Genomic DNA, 6,000 nt, shown 5'->3' with positions numbered 1-6,000 from the left:
ATGCATTTCTCTAAAACAAACATGTGCGATGTTTTGGTGTCTAATGGCCACATATCAATCCTAAACTACAAACAAATTTTTTTTAGAGATAATTTAAATTCAATGAGTCCAGTCCAGTGGCAGCACCTTAATGACCTTAGTTGTCTCCAAAACTTCTTAAGGAGAATTGGACCAGTTCAACTGGGTGAATAGAAAATCCCAGGGTTGTTGACAAGGCAATGGAATTTTTTAAAACTTTGTTGTTGCCAAGGAACTCATATGGCATGTCCATGTATCAAAATTTATCAAAATATGAGATTGGCTTGAGGGAATCTTTGTTTTCAGTGCAGTTTTGTACAGTTGCTTATAAATATTCCCATTAAGATCATTCCTATCAGGCAAATAAATAAAAAATGAGAGTTTTCTGTAGAACTGCTCCGGAATACCCTCTTGCCAATTTCCATCAGGACTTTTTTTGCATTTCTTTTAAAATAGGGCAGGACAATCTTCTGTCTGACAAGAGTTGCAATTGTTCAGAAGTATCTTGCATGGGCTTAAAGATATGCTATATTAAGTAAGTAAGCAGGAGCTGATGTCACAGTAGGTGGGAAAACTCCCATTGTCTCAGTAATACCCCTGCTGACATTATTATTATTATTATTAATTTTATTTATATACCGCCCTTCTCCCGAAGGACATCATCATCCCTTGCCAAGGTCCTATTCAGTAGGGAAGAAGCAGATACATCTTTGTAGTTGTTCTTTAGTAATTTTGTAATGAGGCCATAAGCCACATCCAGTGTTAGGCTCACACATTAGCATATTTATTCTGAAAGAATGACAATATTATTTTAAAACTGTCTTAGTCTTTTTTATTATTTCCTTTTGCAAAGCGTTAAACTGCTGCTTTTCACTTAATTATTCAAAGAATTTAGTGGTCCTTCTGTCTTATCTCTATCCCTAGACTTCTTAGACTGATTTTCTTGAGGGAATATATAAAATCTTTCCTTTGTTTCTTCTATCAGTTGTTGACACCAACAAAAATGATACCAAAATTAGGATAGGCGCATAGTGAAGTCATCAGTTAAATGCTGAAGTTATATATTTGGGTTCAGATGTGTGACAATACAATAGGTTGTGATGTTTCCATGATAATGTGATCATACACATCTCATCAATAACCCTTCTACTAGTTCCACTGCCCAAGTTCTGTCTATTAAAAAAAAATTAGATGAGCAAATTCCTCAAATAGCAGCTTGGTTTGCTTCTGGGCTCTTTCTGGTTGAATCCAAAAATATCCCACAACTTCTAAACAATATTTAAATAACAGAGAGATGCCCTGGATTTGCCCAAGTCTGGATCTGAAGGTCAAATGAAAAAAGAGCATTGGATCCAGTGATTAATGGTTACTTGTCCTCAAAGTACACTGATTCTTGAAATTCTCAGGATGCCTCTTAAGAGATGAAAATCTTCTGAAGGTTGAGAGAGATCATGTTATGTCTAAAATGAAAAAAAAACAAAATCTAAAAAAATACTGTAATTTCTACAAAACTACCACACTATAGCTTTCCTTTTCTCCTTAAAAGCAGGAGTGCCACATTATAACCATTTATGCTTTTTCCCATATTCCCTTATAAGAGGACAAAGTGATTTGACTTTTTTTTGCTAAAGTTATGAGCACTGACTATGATTGAAGCATCTTCATAGCAACTGGATCAGTTCTCTCAATTAGGCCTCTGAACTGGATTACTGGTACTTAGTTTTAGCACCTCTAATATATAAATGAAAAGAAGCTGGTCTCCGTAAAGAAGGATGCCATGAGAGGGTTTTCTTGTTCCTTGTACCAAAGGTGTTTTTTCCAAAAGGCAACTAGGCTTCTTGATTTTTTTCTTTGAAAACGTTTTTGCTTCTTATCCAAGAAGCTTCTTCAGTACAGTTCTCCCTTTTTCCTTTTGTTACTAGGTCTACCTGGAACTTCAGATTAAAGTATAACTCTTTCTTGGCTGATTGTCAAGTCTCTAAAACACAGGTGTCAAACTTGCCACGTCACGTGATGTGTCGCAACGTATCGCAACTCTTTTTGCATTGCTGGCAATAGGGTGGGAGTGGCTTCGGTATGATGAAACCGGCCCATGGCAATTTGACACCCCTGCTCTAAAACAATTAAACATGCTGAGACCTATATTGTATTGGGAGGGAGAATTTAAAAAAAGACAATGACTTCAATCACACAGTTGTGACAATCTCCACTCGCATACAGACACACAGAGACACACATAATAGTCCTGGTTGATTTGAATCACTGCCTCTATTCTACAAAATTAAAATATTCCAGTAGGTGTCTGGTCAAACAATTATTTTTCAGTAATGCTTGTAAAAATCCTATATAAAGTTATAATTACCGGTATGTTTTTCCAGTCATCTACCTTATCATTTCACAATAAATTTCAGTTTCTTCTTCCCCATTGGAAATTCCCTCTTCTTTGGAGCATCCATTTATATTCTTTCATTCCTTCTGGCAGGGTTCATAAAGATAGATTAGGTACTTTTGAACCCAATATGAAATACAGTGTATGTTTTTAGTTGTTGCATATTTTGAAGAGATGGCCTCAGTTTAAATTCTCTGAAACAAGAAAGACGGAAATATATTACCATTAATTAAGAGGGGCAGAATGTAATCTATTTCCAACAATTAGCCTATTGCTAATATTATTAGAAAGCAGCAATGGAAACTGTTAGGCTTTGTGAGAAAATGAGAGGTGAAATTTTCTGTTTATAAAATTTACTTCTTATGTGTGTGTTGTTGTTGTTGTTAGTTGCGAAGTCGTGTCCGACCCATCGCAACCCCATGGACAACGTTCCTCCAGGCCTTCCTGTCCTCTACCATCTTCTGGAGTCCATTTAGGCTCATGCCTACTGCTTCAGTGACTCCATCTAGCCACCTCATTCTCTGTCGTCCCCTTCTTCTATTGCCCTCAATCTTTCCCAGCATTAGGCTCTTCTCCAGTGAGTCCTTCCTTCTCATTAGGTGGCCAAAGTATTTGAGTTTTAGCTTCAGGATCTGGCCTTCTAAAGAGCAGTCAGGGTTGATCTCCTCTAGGACTGACCGATTTGATCGTCTTGCAGTCCAAGGGACTCACAGGAGTCTTCTCCAGCACCATAGTTCAAAGGCCTCAATTCTTTGGCGCTCAGCCTTTCTTATGGTCCAACTATCACAGCCATACATTGCAACTGGGAAGACCATAGCCTTGACTATATGCACTTTTGTTGGCAGGGTGATGTCTCTGCTTTTTAGTGTGCTGTCTAGGTTTGCCATGGCTTTCCTCCCCAGGAGCAAGCGTCTTTTTAATTTCTTGGCTGCAGTCCCTGTCTGCGGTGATCTTGGAGCCCAGGAAAATAAAATCTGTCACTATGTGTACTTATGTGTACATACCAGTAAAAGGAAGGTAGGCAGGCTAAGGGAAAGAAATGAGAGGTTTGCAATAAGCACACTGGCAGAAACAATTTCCACACACATACTGTTCAGTGTTGCATTTGTGATAGAAGACCTTTGATTCTATCACCAATTCAATATGGGATCTTGTTTTCTTCATGTGTCCATTAATTGATGGTATGGTACATATATTCACTTTGCCTGCATATTTGTATATCAGACATTCAGAAAATGTTATTTTCCCTTCATATGCAGCTATGATTTGAAAGAATTAGGGAATTTTTGACTTTGGAACTTTGGAAAAACAAGACCTAAATATTGACATTTTAGATTACCGTATATACTTGAGTATAAGCCGACTCGAGTATAAGCCGAGACCCCCAATATCACCCCCAAAAACTGGAAAAAGTTATTGACTCGAGTATAAGCCGATCCGCCGTTCTGCAAGCCTCCGCCGCCGGCGGAGGCTGGATCCACGCTCTGCAAGCCTCTGCCGCCAGCAGAGGCTCGATCTGCCATTTTGCAAGCCTGAATACACAGGAATACCCTGTGTGGCCGCGGCTCTCGCGGAAGCCCTGGCTGTCCGCTTCCTCGCTCCACGCTGCCATTCGGGGCCCGCGCGTTCCCCGGGCAAATCGCAGCGCCCAGCAGGCGAGGAAACACGCCCGCTCCAGTCGCCCCCCCTTCCCTCAGGAGATGCGAAGCAAGTGACCGCCCGGAGCTTACCGAGGACTTGCGCGCGGCCGAGGCTTCGGTGCTTCCAGGATCGCGCGCACCTCTCCCAAGCCGCCGCCGTCCGGAGACCTGCCGAAGTTTGGGGAGGTTTGGGGAGGTGCGCGCGCACCTCCCCAAACCTCCCCAAACGTCGGCAGGTCTCCGGACCTCCGCGCCCTGCCTGCCTGCTTCTTTCCGCAGCGGAAAGAAGCAGGCAGGCAGGGCGCGGAGGAACGGAGACCTGCCCCCAAACCTCCCCAAACGTCGGCAGGTCTCCGTTCCTCCGCGTCCTGCCTGCCTGCTTCTTTCCGCAGCGGAAAGAAGTAGGCAGGCAGGGCGCGGAGGTCCGGAGACCTGCCGACGTTTGGGGAGGTTTGGGGAGGTGCGCGCGCACCTCCCCAAACCTCCCCAAACTTCGGCAGGTCTCCGGACGGCGGTGGCTTGGGAGAGGTGCGCACGATCCCGGAAGCACCAAAGCCTCGGCCGCGCACAAGTCCTCGGTAAGTTTTTTTGTTGACTGGAGTATAAGCCGAAGTGGAATTTTTCAGCCCAAAAAGTGGGCTGAAAAATTCGGCTTATACTCAAGTATATGCGGTATTTCAGAAAAAGACTCATGCTTCTGTGAAATCATTTTTCTGTATGATCCAATAGTAATTTATGTAACATTGTGAGTTATGGTCTTAAACCCAGTGTGACAGTTAAGCCTATCTCTAGAAGTGTCAGTGATAAAAAGTCCATTATAAAAAGTAAAGGCCTATCTCTTCCAGCCAGTTCAGTCCATACAGAGATATTATCCAAATGGCTCAACATGGCAAGGAACAAATTCTATCACCAATTCAATATGGGATCTTGTTTTCTTCATGTGTCCATTGACATTCTTCATACCTCACTTCTTTTTATTGATTTCAAGCTAAGCACCACTTATCCCATAGGAAACTAAGAAGATCTTATACCTTACCAGGGCAGCCTTACCTTGAGAACAATATGCCAATGAGGAAAGTTAAGTCATCTGAGTTAGATGATGAGTTTCAGATAATATTAAGGGATTAAAAAAATGCCTTGTGAAATCCTTAAATATGACAGATGGGATAAGCAAACATGAGTCTGTGTGAAAAAACAGCACAGAGTATTATGTATTTTGAGACTTTCTAAATGGGAAGTTAAATTCATTGTAGGTTTTATGGTACATGATCTCAGATTCTATAGGTTATTTTAAAAACTATCTTACTGGTGTGGGCTCATTTGCAGCCATGAGAATACAGTAGTTATAAAATATTGGAAGGATATTCACCTGATCTGTAACATGGCACTTTTAATATGTGCTCTTCATATTTGTTTGAATGATCTCTGTTTCATCAGAGGTTCAAGAAATAAGATTTTCAAAAAATAATTTCTCTTAAATCATGTTCTTTATTATTATATATTTCCATATAAAATGAGGACAAGGTATGCTCAATATATTGAGAACCAAATACTAATACTTCTGTTCTGGAAGTCATTAACTGTGGAGAAAATGTTCTAAATCACTTAGTATGCTGACTCCCAATTTGATTTACTCTAAGTTGGATCTTTATATCAAGAATAGAAACAGTTTAGCTTTTCTCTAATAGTGAGAACCACTATCAGCTAAATACTAACAGCTCATAGCTGAAATCAGTATAAATTTACTACTATAAATCTACTATTATAAATCTACTATAAGTCTACTAAATCTACTACAGTATAAATCTACTACTATAAAACTATCTAAACCTAGATAGTTCAGCATACTAATAAATTTTGATTTTAAAAAATTGCTTACGATCTCATATTCTCATATCAATTTAAGCAGAAACACTGTCATTTATTTTTTCTTACTAATATAATAACATTTTA

This window comes from Vipera berus (assembly GCF_964194415.1).
Source record: "Vipera berus genome assembly, chromosome: 5".
Classification (NCBI taxonomy): Eukaryota; Metazoa; Chordata; class Lepidosauria; order Squamata; family Viperidae; genus Vipera; species Vipera berus.
The sequence above is the reverse complement of the archived record's forward strand: the minus strand, read 5'-3'. Positions refer to the sequence as shown.